This window comes from Rissa tridactyla, chromosome 11, assembly GCF_028500815.1.
Source record: "Rissa tridactyla isolate bRisTri1 chromosome 11, bRisTri1.patW.cur.20221130, whole genome shotgun sequence".
NCBI classification, from domain to species: Eukaryota; Metazoa; Chordata; class Aves; order Charadriiformes; family Laridae; genus Rissa; species Rissa tridactyla.
Genome location: NC_071476.1, coordinates 2,606,458 through 2,619,340, shown reverse-complemented (window position 1 = coordinate 2,619,340; position 12,883 = coordinate 2,606,458). Strand labels below are relative to the sequence as shown.

The 12,883-nt window shown below is 41.3% G+C and overlaps 1 protein-coding gene across 7 annotated transcripts in view; it reads left to right on the top strand.

Annotated features, from left to right (window-relative positions):
- The window catches only part of SGCD (sarcoglycan delta), a 352,976-nt gene that overhangs the window by 28,710 nt on the left and 311,383 nt on the right, over nt 1-12,883 (top strand). The window contains exons 1-2 of one of the 7 annotated variants that reach the window (XM_054217452.1): nt 7,035-7,074; nt 8,446-8,497. The exons of the other annotated variants lie outside the window; for them this stretch is intronic. The gene's annotated coding sequence lies outside the window, so the exon portion shown is untranslated. Of the gene's footprint in view, nt 1-7,034; nt 7,075-8,445; nt 8,498-12,883 lie in introns of those variants that run through there. 7 annotated transcript variants of the gene reach the window in all.

Genomic DNA, 12,883 nt, shown 5'->3' with positions numbered 1-12,883 from the left:
GTTAGTGCCTATAGTCTGTACTAGAGAATTAGGCACCCAGCTCATAGTGAACTTCAGAGTGAACTGGACCACAGTGGAAACTGCAGCCTGAGTGTTGTCTACGCCGAGTTGTTTGCTAGGACCAGAATTCTTTAGTACTTCATTTTTAATCTGTTTTTTTGTTTTTGTTCCCCACCCTCCCAGGTTTTAGGGGTATCTCTTGTTGCAGAATCTACATTTCAGAAGCATCAGCTTAATTTTTTGCATTAGAGGTGGTAGGGAGCCAGCACAGAATATTTGTTCTATTTAAGCTGGAAATGCTTAATCTCAAAAATTTGACCTGTAAGATGTATTTGACTTATCTGTATACTTTGGTATTAAGATTTGTTTTCTTATTTGAATTGGTGTATAATTGGTCTATTGGGATGGCTGTGCTTGTTGATTAAAAACCAAAAAAAGCAAAACAATGTATTTCTTCTCAAGGTAATGCTCATCATTTTTAAAGTTTTACATTTAAAGCTCCTGAGAGTGAGCAAAATGGGCAGAGGTTAAAATAAAGTCAATTGCTCTGCTTTGACTTCAGCAAAAGGCGCAGCAGGAGGAACGTCAGTATTCCACCTCCATTAGGGATTTGTAAGTCCAAGTCTGTTAACATTAATGGGAGTTAAGCAAGCAAATCTTCTGCCCATAGATGGGGAAAATAGACCTATTAATTGAAACTGCTGCTCAGCAATTCAAATGGTTATTTTCAGCTTTTCCTAGCAAGCATGTGAGCGCTTCTGTATTCATGAATACATTTTAATAATGTTGGGATATGTTGGTGCTCTGGCTGTGACTCCTGTTTGGGCTGAAGAGCTAAATGCAGCTGGGGTTGTCCTATGTCATCTAGGCTTTGTGAGCAGGTACCGTATTGCTTATCCTACGTTGCCGCATCAAAGGAACTTTTGACGTTGCGAGTGATGGCCTTGCTGGAACCTCACCATGCTAATGTGTGGGACTTCACTCCAAATAGCTCTTTTCCCCCTGCCCCAAAGCCCCCCCTCAAAATATTTCATGGCTGGTGAGGACTTCTTGAAGCTGTTCTATTGCTTGAGTAAAGGCTTAGAAAGTGATGGGGAAATCATGGTTCTGAACAATGCTGGAGTCAACTTGTCTGGGACACTGGCCATTCCTTTGCATATAGTGATGATTTGTCAGGGATTACTACTTAATTAAAGACTTAGTTAATTTAAATCAGCATAAATGTTAAATTATTTTAAAAATTTAAGAGGATTAAGACTAAGAATACTGATGGCTCAGGTGTTCTTTGGCTGCAAAGTCAACAGCTAGTGTAATTTGTAGTTGTGAGCTGGACTTGTCTCGTAGATATAATTTTTTGGTCTCTCTTTCTCCGTAATACTATATGTTTTGGCAGGTTTTTGTCCTTTGAGATCTCTCTGCATTAAATAATATATACCACTAAAACTTGAATAGTTTGTGTATCTTGGTTAATAGTTGATTCATGGGTTAGGTAAATATGTACAGGAAGTATATGCAAGGCATAGCAGTGTCAGAATATGAATTTAAGGAAAAATGTTCTTCTGTTCTAAGGTCTATGTTTGAAAGCTGCTGCATTAAACCTTCCTGCCCCACCCCAATCCAGATGAAAGTGTTTGGTGTTTTCTTAAAAAAAAAAAATAAAATAAAAGTATCATGTGATGTGTGAGAAGTTTTTTCTGAGTAATTCCCTTTACTGTCTGCATTTCAGTGATAAAACCTCTATTCAGCGCTAGGTTGCGAGTCCCTAGGAGTTGCCAATAAATCATTTCACTTAAAGATGTGCTTTACTACTTAAGGGTCTCACTAAGACTGAATTCCGTAGCCATATAAAACCACATTATCTGTTTCTGGGAAGAACAAAGGCAACAAAATGTGTTGCTAGGTCTTCTCTGTGGGGTTAGACACTGCTGTGAGGAACTGGATACAGAGGAATGAAAAGAAATGCAAATGCATAGGGTATTTGCATTCTTAATATGCTTTCTTTTTCTTCTTAAATAAGAGAAGTAAAAGATGTTAGTTGAAGTTTTATGATATCATCATATATTACCTACCTACTGCTGCAAATTAAAGTGACATTCCTGTTCTGTAATCTGTTTTGAGGAAGCTGTGTTTGGAAATATGGGTCATTAAAAGCCTGGAAAGCAATGCAACAACCCAGACAAATGTTTCAGCACACGTGGGTTCCTGGATTTTATTAACACTAGGTATAACGTATCCTTTGAGGACAAAATTATTTTTGCCTTGGAATCTGTGATGAACAATGAATGAACTTCATGGTTCTCAGACAATCATGCTCATGTCTTGTCTGTTTCAAATGAGGCCCCCTTGAATGGCTTTCCTGTAAGATTGAAGCCAAAGAGCAGTAGGTTTGGAGAAGCACCTGGCCCAGTATCTCATGTGCTGTCTTTTCTGCAACAAATCCTTCCTTGTTGCATGCAAGCTAAGCATTTGAACATATTTATGCAGTCATGTCTGGGCAATAAGGCTTTGGCAGGGAGGAGAAGAAATAAGTGTACGTGTCATCTCAAAGAAGCCTTGGAATATGGAAGGACAGAAGAGGCACTAGGTGTATTGGGAGACAGAAAATGCAGTGGGAAGTCATTTTGGAATTTACGCTGATACCAGAACACCTGAAAAAAGAAATCCCTTTGTGTGCTGTGTGCTTGCTCCTCAGGTTGTGTGTCTCTGAAGAGGCACCTGGCTGAGTGGGCATCGTCAGGGCGTGCAGGGCAGCATCGTGGGTGCAGACAGAGGTTTTCCTGCGCACACAAGTGCAAGCCACTAGCGTAATAGGGCCAATATTAAAAGCCTCAGTGATATGGATGGCTTAAATGGATTTCCTGCCTGGAGGAGTCTGAGAGAAGAGTGCAGCGAGTTATCCGTTTTGTCTTCAAACCATACTTACTTCCTATGTAAAAGCATATTTTGTAATTTTCAGCTGAAACATGAAGTAAAACTGCACCCTGCAATTTGTTCAAAATAAATGGCTGTCTATTATTATTATTATCATTATCATCATCATCATCGTTATCATTAAACTTAGGCTGAATTGTCAACACTTCTGGGAAGTAAAGTTTGCTTAAAAAAAAAGTCTCTTCTTGGGTGTGTTGAAGACTAAAAGTCGGGATAACAAAACCCTTAGCCCGTCTTACTTAAAGCCAGATCAAGTAGACCAGTCAGTTCCTTCTTTTCTTTATCGGTGAACTTGTATCTCCACTGCTGTAAACTAAACTGGTCATTCTTGTCTTATCCTTGGTGCAGACAGGGACCAGCTGTTCTACCGCCTCATTTTAATCATTTTACAGATTTGATGATGGCTCTTGCATGCTTTCCTGGTCTTCTCTCTTCTGCACTGCTTGTTTGGTTATTTGTTTCATTTAACATGAATGTTTCATTTAACGTGTTGATGCATTTGGATTGCTTTCTACTGTGCTCTCCCTGATTTGACTATATCTGTTTAATGAGCAGTATATAATACTGAGTGTTGTCTGCCACCCAAAGTTGCCTCAGTGCTTAGGAGATAAAGATGTTTTGGTATGAAACATGGCTTAGATGGCTAATACGTAGTGTTTCGTGGTAGTAGTGCTTCAAAACTGTGATCCTAAGCACTCTTAAGAATTTGCCCTGTAGTAGCCCAAAGGCACAATATTGCATACCCTCTAGGTAGGAGAGGGTACAGAAAACCTAAATATCAGGTGGGAAGTGAGTATGTCGCTTAAATCCAAGCACCCCTGTCTTCCATGCACTATAGACCAGGTGATTGTGCTGTTGGGTTTATAATTGCTGGCTGAGACAGAACATGGCTTTCCAAAACACATCTACTCTCTGTTTGAACCCGTGCAATGAAGAAATGTCTCCAAAAGGAACATTTAAAAAAGGGGAGGGGGAGGCACCCCAATTGTGGCGATCATTCTCTGCCTGTCTGTGTCCTTCGGGGTCTCTTAGGACAACCAGCAGTGTGTTAGCAACTAGACGGATCATAAGCTGAAAAGAAATGGACACTTTTGAGCCAAGATAGCAGAACTACAAGTATGTTTATTTTTGGAAGGACTGTAATGCCAACTGGCAGCACAAACTTGGCTGGGTTAAGGGTCTGGTGCGGCTGCAATAAAACATAAGGATACTGAATTTAGCAAAGGAGCAACAGGAATTATCATTGGTATTGTTGCCGAGGAGTGCAGATGCAGTCTGGCATTTTATCAGCATAATCTTAGTTTGAACTTCATGAATAAAATTTAATATAGGCAGCTTGGAATAGCTGGTGCTGGATTTATACCCAGTGAGCAGGTACATTTAATTTCAGTAAGTACACTGCACTCCTCCTCATTGTTTGTGTAATTTGTATGTTAACTGTTTAGTATCCATCAGTTTTTGATCTTTCAGAAAATTTCTCTGGCATAAATCATGTTATGATATTTTCTTCCTGTTTATCATTCTCCAGAAAGGAAAACATGGATTAGTTTTCAAAGTACTGGTTAAATTTTTCAAGTGGAAACATTCCTCATTACAATTCCACAAATTAAAAGAAAATGCTTTTGCTGTCTCATTCCTGAGTCTAGAAAATTATTAGCTGCAAACTGAGAGAAGAAATAACCCGTGCAGTTATGTTACTACATCCAAACCCAGGATGAATAGATGTGAGAAATCAAAATGGCAAAGGGAAATATGGTGGAAATAAGGGATGATATTGAGAAGTCTGAAATGGTGAAAACCAGTTGACCTAAGTTCTTGCTAGTTGTTTTGATTTTTTTCTTTTTTTTTGTAAGTCTCCAGTTGCATTGATACTCGTGTAGAAGCTGTATTTGGCAACAGAGTCCTCAGTGACTAAAGCAACTCCCTTTCTAACCTTATTTCCTTCTTACCCTCATTTTCTTTTATTTTTTCTTTAATTTCTTACTGCTTCCAAGAGCCTATTCATCTGGATTTGATATAATCTGAGTCATAAAAAGTTTTTCCTTAGTATATAGTGCAATTCTGGGGACTCCGCAGCTGAGAAAATTTGCCATTTGTTTTAGAAAGTTTTCTTCACTCTGTTAAACTGCAGCACAAATTCTGATGCATTCGAGTGTGTTGCTTTTTGTTTGGTTTTTGCAGGTTTAGTACTTTTCAGTAGTGACCCTATTTTTGTTGTCGAATGAACAGAGGAAGCTCCGGACAGTGGGGAGCAGGACTGAGGTGCGGTTCCTGGGCAGCTCTTTGGGCCAAAATCTGGTGGCTATAGATGTGCTCGCTCTGGTGCTGGCTCAGTGGGAAAGCCTGTGAGGCTGGACTGGTGACTTCCAATTTCAGTGTTGCTTACCAGGTCATATTTCTCCTAATTTTGCAGTAGGCTTTAAGCAATGTGGTTTAATTAACCGGCAACTGAGTAAGTAAAAGGAGTAATCCCTGTCTGATCAATCACATCCACTTCCCGGAGTAATGAAGCTAAGTAGCCTAGTGATAAAAATAGGAGACAATACGGAGGATCTGCTGCGTGGTAGAGAGCAGATAGAGCCATGGTGCTTAGCTTGGGCCTCATTCAGTGCTTTGAATTATCATTTTAATGACTAACCTCCTGCCTGAACGGAAAGTCTCTGAATTTTGATGTCCCTGCCCCAAATCCTCCTGTAGCTTTCAGGTCTGGTTTCTTATGGTAGCAGTTGAAAGCTGTGAATTTCTGTTGTGTGTGGTTTTTTTTTTTCTTAAGAACAACATCTGGAGATGTCAGACTGACTGGCAGCTTTTGTGTATTAGTTTGTTTATCAAAGAATGGAGTCATGTTGTAAGATTTTTATTACGTTTTCTTAGTAATTTACACCTGATTATGGTTAATATAGGTCTGCATAGTGAGAGTTAAAGAGGGGATGGTGGCATGCGTACAGTGTGCTGTGTCATCCAGATGAATACCCTTGGGCATGCCAAGACCTACTGCCGATGGGGAACTTGACATCTGCGGTGTCAGAGGGTGTTTTGTGCAGAGCGCTCACAGGCTGGCTGAAGGATGTGGGTCCGTGGAGGGCACTCCAGTCACGACGGATATGTCACACACTGAAAGCTTGACTCCGAGCTGCTGCTTAAATCCATTTTGAAATTCACAATGATCTCTTGAAGCTCTAAATCCCACCGATTTCCCTGGGTGTATTCTTCCGCAAAATTTTGAGCGAGCCTGCTCCATGAGTCAGTGGAGCTGAGCAGATTGCATGAGGAGTAGACACCTGGCTGGATCTCCTCCAGAGCGGAGAGGACTGAATCCTGGCAAAGTTTCCTTCAACTTCACTGGGAAGAGAATTGGATGCTCAGCAAGTTTGCTGCAGTTCTGGCCCATCATTAAAAGGGATGATCAGAAATAGGAGCAATCTGCTCGTGGACTGGAATCTCAAACAGAAGAACTGCACAGTCCTAAAGAAAGGAGAACTGCACACCCTGAAGGCAGAGTGATAATCTTTAGGAAAGATACTTGGCTTTTGTATGTTGGTCATCATCAGCCCAGGGGGGGAACAATTTTTGTGGTTCACCTCCACTTCGGCCAGTAGGTATCAGTGTATGGATTTAATTGTAGTTCAGTTGATGAGAACATTAGATAACTAAAGAGCCTGTAGGTACAGCTTGCACATTGCAGGTTAAAAGAGCAGGTTTTGTGAAATCCCCGCCTAGCTCTTCCTACCTGACAAGTTCTATAAAAATATTTTTAGACTCTTAAAGGCTTCACAGTCGTCCTCATATGTGAGAAAATGTCTTTAAGCAGACCATTTTCCTAATGATGGCTACTCTGCAGCACTTTGCTTTCAATTCCAGAATGCACAGGGCTCAAAAAGAGAGCATTTTAACTATTTTTCATATGTTTTAAATTGATTATTGGTACCTTTGAGCATTCTGGAAAAAGACTTTATCTATAGTGCAGGATGGGGAAGAGAAGAAAAATACGTAATGAAACGTTCCTGTGAACCCAGTACATGGTGGCTTTTTTTGACCTCTTCTAACCCACATCCCTGTGCTTTTATCTTTCCTTTAGATTCCCCTCTTTTCTTCAGTAAAGATGATCACAGGAAGAGCTTTGGAGGAAAGGTCCTTTGTAATGTATGTCTTCAAGCAAGGGGCTGGGAGGGAAGTGGCATGGGATGTGTGCTATGTTGGAGGATCAGCTCTGGTTTTATAACAAGTTTGCAGTCCTGTTTAGCCCTGTGAGTTACTGGGTTTCAGAAGTCAGTGCATGTGGATATCATCCTCGTGTTTAATGGCTTAGCCTATGAGAGGTTAGAAATTTTGCACTGGAAGACTGTTGCTGGTTGTACCTACCTATGGTCCATGGTGGAGCCTTTTTTTCCAGTGCAGTTTGTGCTCCTTCTGTTATGCTGGCATCCATGACCAAGACTTTGGTTCCCTTGTGCTAGGTGTCGTCCTGGTGCAGGGTGAGAGATGCTCGCCGCTCTTTTTATAAAATATGTGGGAGCACTTATGGAGAAGGGGGCTTTCCTAAAGCCGGTGGTTGGCAAAGCCAAACTCACTTCAGTTAGAGACTGCACTCACGCTGGTGACTGTGGAAACATGCCGAAAAATATCATGGCCAAATAGCAAAGTGCCTTTTTTATTTATTTCCAGCGAGATGTGTTGTACGCACAGCCGTCTTTCAGCTAGACAACTCCACTGATGATATACTGCATTTTCTGCTTGGAGAGAGTGCAACTGCTGCGTCTCCCAGTGTCCCCTGCCACCGGTCAGGGAGGACTAAGCTCAGCAGCCACCTTGCAGGGGTCAGTCCCAGGAGGGCGGGAGGTTTGGTGCACATGGAGGTTCCCATGTAGATCCCAGCCCAGGGCGATCCCTCCCACACCCTGCATTCCACCGAGGTCTTTTTGTTCTTGCTGTACTTTCATTCCCTGCCTTTTGGCATGCTTAAATCAAATTAAAGGTAGGAGCAGAGTTCCAGCAGACTTCTGGTTTAGGTCTGGTCCTTCATCATTTAAAGTCTAAAATGCCCTGTAGGAAACTAATGCTTTATGTAGACCAACTGCAGTCCCATTTGCTACACAGATAATAATAAACCCTTCCTGAGATTAGTGAAGTTCCTTTCTGAATTAAAATATCACTTTGGGGAAAAGCTGTCTGTCTTCACTTGCCGTTGTGTGTAGTCAGTGTCTCTTCCAGCTTGGATTTCTGCCAGAGCTCTGGCTCAGGGTTTTCTCCTGACCCTTACAGGTTCTTATTAATGTTGCTTGTGTTGTGCATGGAGAAACTGGGGAGCGCCCTTGGGGAAGGGGGGTGCGGGGCACAGAGATTAATAACCTGTAGTAAGAGAGATTCCTGCAAAGGTTCAGTTTATCAGGACAGTATTGAGAAATGGAATAATGCCGCATTGAACTGTGGATGTGCTTCCTTTTAAATATGACTGTGGTAACTTCTGCTAAGAATTGCTCTTCCCTTGCCCCTCTTCTTCTCTGCTTATTATAGATACTGAGCACAATTTTCAAACTTGGACCAGTTCTGTCTAACATCTCCTTAGGTAAGTATCCAGCCTCTAAAACGGAAAAAAAAAAAAAACCAAAAAAAAACCCTTTTGTGCTGTTTAACTTGTAAACTTGCCTCACACCTCAGCCTCTTGCCTGAATCTTTTCCCTAGGGTGATTCTGCAGTTTTGAAGCTATTGAGGATGTTGAATGGTTTTTTCCTTTCTAGAAGAGGTGTACCAGTCCCCAGCTGCACAGCCCGTGAATAATGCATGAGGAGTTTATTTGCTTGTGCGTGGGAGAAATTTTCTCTTCCTGTTCAGCATTGGTCTTGTCCTTTCTCTTGCATGTGAACTTTTTTCCTTTCCTCTGTCTTTTTTTGAGCATCTGAGCAGGATGTTAATTCACTTGCCTTTGCCAGTCAGGGGGGATTTTTCAAGCTCGGTGTTTCGCTCACTTCTGAGTTTGGTTTGATACCCGTGTTTTCATTTTAAACTGTTGTTGAGAGCGCTGAAACACTGCAGTGGTGTTGAGCAGCACACAGGGAGCAGATGTCCCCCAGTGGCAGTCCCTGCTGGGGAACAGGGGTGGTTGAAGACCATCTAACCAGTGAAAGCGGATCAGAGGGCCGTGGGAAAGGGCTGTGGCTACAGGCGCCACTACCACAAGGATCACAGACCTGTTACCGGTTCCTTTGACCTCGTGACCAATGCATGTTGCAGACGGTGCTATGTATCCAAAAATCAGGCTGGTTGACTTGCTGTGGGAGATCCACCTACGTTCCAGCATGTGGAATCTGCCCCTTTTCATTTAGGTGGCAGTCTTAACTTCAGTGTGAGTGAAGACTGTGACTTTAGAGCTGAATGATTTGGGGAAGCTCATTTTTAGTATGGGCAGAATTAATTTGATTGATCATATTTGACACCAGTCAGGGAAGAGAGAGGTATTCAGGCTGAGAGAGCAAGAACACGTTCCAGGCTTTTTTCTCTTCTATTTCCTCAGAATATGATGAATATTTTTCCCCTCAGCTGTCATAGTCCTCTAATGAATGCTTTTCCTCCATTACATTTTTAAAAATGAGATTCTCTCTGTAACACAATCCACAGTTCAAAAATAACTTTTGTGACGTACTTTAATGGTGGCAATTTCAAAGCCTATGGAGATGGTCCTGGAAGAAGCTTCTAATCTAATAATGAAATGTGTATGGCACACACGGAAAAGAGAGGACTAGCTGGAATCAGCTTATTTTTCCTTTCTTGTCTCCTGCTTTTTCAGCTATTTCTGGTATCTTCGCCTTTTAATTGCAGGGCAGAGCTGAGAAATGTGGAATTGTAGTTGTCATAAAAACTAGAAGAAAAGGCCTGTTTCCATAATCTTGTAGCTTCTTCTGTTGCAGAAGCCTACTGAAATCGCTGCATCCTCATTTCAGAAATGAAAAGTATAGTCTGCTTCGTCTCTAACCGCTGTCAAATGTTTAAGCTTTCCTTTTCCCAGCACTTATTCAGAACACATTTTCAGTTCAGCTAGAAATGTTATTACTAACTGATGAACAAGCCTGAATACCGAATGTGGCGAACGATTGACATTTTTAAAGTTAATCATAGAAACTTTTCATCCAGAAGATGCTGAGGCTGCTCTGGATGCTGATATACCATCTGACACCAGCAGTGAAGAGCGCTGTACAATGTCAGCTCAAGATGAGTGGCTATAAAACAGCAAAAAAGAAATATGATTCCCATGACACTAAGTCGTCATTTCAGTCGCCAGACTTTTCTGACTGGGAGACTACTAACAAAAGACATTCTTGCTAATACCTACAGGCTTGAAGTGCTGTAGTTTTAAGAACTCCTCTTGCATCATGTTTAAAATATCACATCAGTAAGAAGCTTTCCAACTAATTAAACAAATTGCATCAACTGTCTTATTGTGATAGTGTATTTTTGGAGAAAGAAATAAGATTGATAACAGCTTTAGCAGAGAGGGTGGGGATTTGGGTGCAGTTTATAATATTTGGGATGGAGATGAAAGATGTGCAAAACAGCTATTGCTGGGTTTAGAAATGCAATTCATTCAAGGGGAACTGGTCTCCTAAAATCCATTTGTTTCTCTTGAAATGCTGTGCTTCGATTTCTGAAGCCTTGCTCAATGCCTGCACTGCAGGCACTGCTGTGGTTATAGCCATTCTGTGTTCTGCGAACCACGGCACTGAGGCCTGGCTCCTGATCCTGTTTTCTTGACTCCGATCTAGCACTTTAGTCTTTGAATAATTGAAGTTTTCAGCGTGTCTACTGGACATGTTGAATTTTCCCAAGCTCCCATCAGCAGCAATGGCAGAAGTCAAGTGGAGGAGTCCAGATTGCTCATCCCCACCGTTTGTGGTGGGACACCCCAGTATGAGGAAGTAGCAAGCAAGACTTTTCTTCCTGAAAGCAGAATTTATGTTGGCTTTCTAGCTGTGACTTGCTATGATTTCCTTTAGCTGTGTTACTGTTAACTTTGCAGGCTACCCCAATTCTCTTTATCTTTTGTTCCTTTTGACTTTGAAATTCTCTTTTGTTCTTGAAGAGCTTCTTTTAAATATTGGGTATTTTCTGCTGGGTGAGGTCATTTAGCAGAGAGCCTTGTCAGCTCTCACCGTGCTTGTAGCAGACAGTATCTCAGGGGACTCTGGGCTTAAGTGTTGTTTACACACACTTCAGATCTACTGATTCTGCAGCACAGAAGTGGGAGGGTTGAAAGGGTTACACTCATCCTTAACAACGTCTTTTTTTAGCATGCGCTGAAATGAGCTACTTCTCTGATGCAGGCGATGTTGGAAGATAAACTGTTGTGGATCCCAGTACTTTCTAGGGTAGCTATTTACCCCTTAATTCCCATTTTGGTGAAAACTACCCTATTATGAAAAGCAAACTTTATTAGCAATCCTCTTCCAGTATTGTGTAATTGCTTCATTTGTGTTTAGCTTTCATCTGCTGAGATGCTTGAAAAATATTTCGCGGTAGTGACTGGAGTGGTGAGAAGATTGGAGGCTTTTAGGTGATGTTCCAAATGGCTTTTCATGTTTCACGCAGGCTTGCTTGAGCGAGGGCTAAGAGTCCCTGCAGAAGCTAATACATTATCCACTGCCCCGTTTTTCATACCTAGCTACTGGTCCCCTAGGATTAGCAAGGGTTCCTCTCGGAATTATGCCATCTCCATGGGAATTTCTGCCTCCTCTTTATCCTTCCAGTTCCTCTGAACAAAGCATTGTCTTTAGCTGGCCTCTTGCTTGTACTTCTCAGTGTATATAGGATGCTCTTCAGCTAAACATACAAACATGGGAAGAATATCTCTATTTTTGTGGGTTGACAGTATTTCTCTCAATGAAACAATGGGTTTTAAATCTATTAATAAACAACGTCCTCATATTGAAACAAGTGCTCAGTTACACTTCGATTACAAAGGATAGGTTGGCTTCTGTTGGGTTTGGCTCCTTCACCTGTGAACTTTGTTTGAGAGGATCTAACTTAATTTGTAAGAGTATCATGAAGACTTTCGATGGTTAATTGCATCACTTCTGGGAGCCAGCAACTTTGAGGCTGTTAATATTTTTCAATAGGATTTATGAGCTCAAATAATTAGAAGGAGCTCAAGTACAAATCCCATGAACCCCCCCAATGAAAAAAACAAAACCAAACCCACAATCCTGTGTCTTTGGTTTATAGAAAACGTTCCTTTTTTTTTTTTTTTTTTTTTTACTTCTAGAGATCTAAGATTTTTTTTGTATTTAAAATTCATCAGCTTAGAAAAGTTCCCACATTGTGAGTCGGACAAAAAAAATAAAATCCTAGGTATCAGGGTAACAAATCTGAAGGATTAATAGATATTTCTGGATTTCAAGCTTTATAATTCAACACTTGTTGGTTGTTTAGTATTTCTGTCTGCCCATAGTGAGCATCTTTGTTCAACATCTTCCATCAGATTCTCCTGGGCTGCGTGGGATTTGCTGAGCGCTTTCAGTAATAGCGATGCTGCTTTATTTCTGCCCCAGTATTCTGGGAGATTTGTTTGAGGGCACATCTTCCAGGGATTTTATACAAGAGGCAACAAAAAGAACACTTATCTTAGCAGAACCACAACTTCACTGTCAACTATGAAAAAAGAGCCAACAGATTCCAACTTAGATTAAAAGTCAGCTGTGAACAGAGGCAAATATTCCCGTAGGCACAGGGCATCTCTCTGAAGAGAAATTGTTGAAAATGCAAATGGCTGAAAGAGAGTTCAGTGTGTGATTACTTTGTATTTCACAAGCACTGTGGTTTCATATGCCCCGGGTCAGCTCTTCTGAGATTTACAGAAAAGATTTCTGGAAGACCTATGGCAACTTTCCACACGCCATCTTCAAAATCCTCCCATTTTCTTTGCAGGCAGATTCACTCTTGTGAAGGACTCCTTCGGGGGAA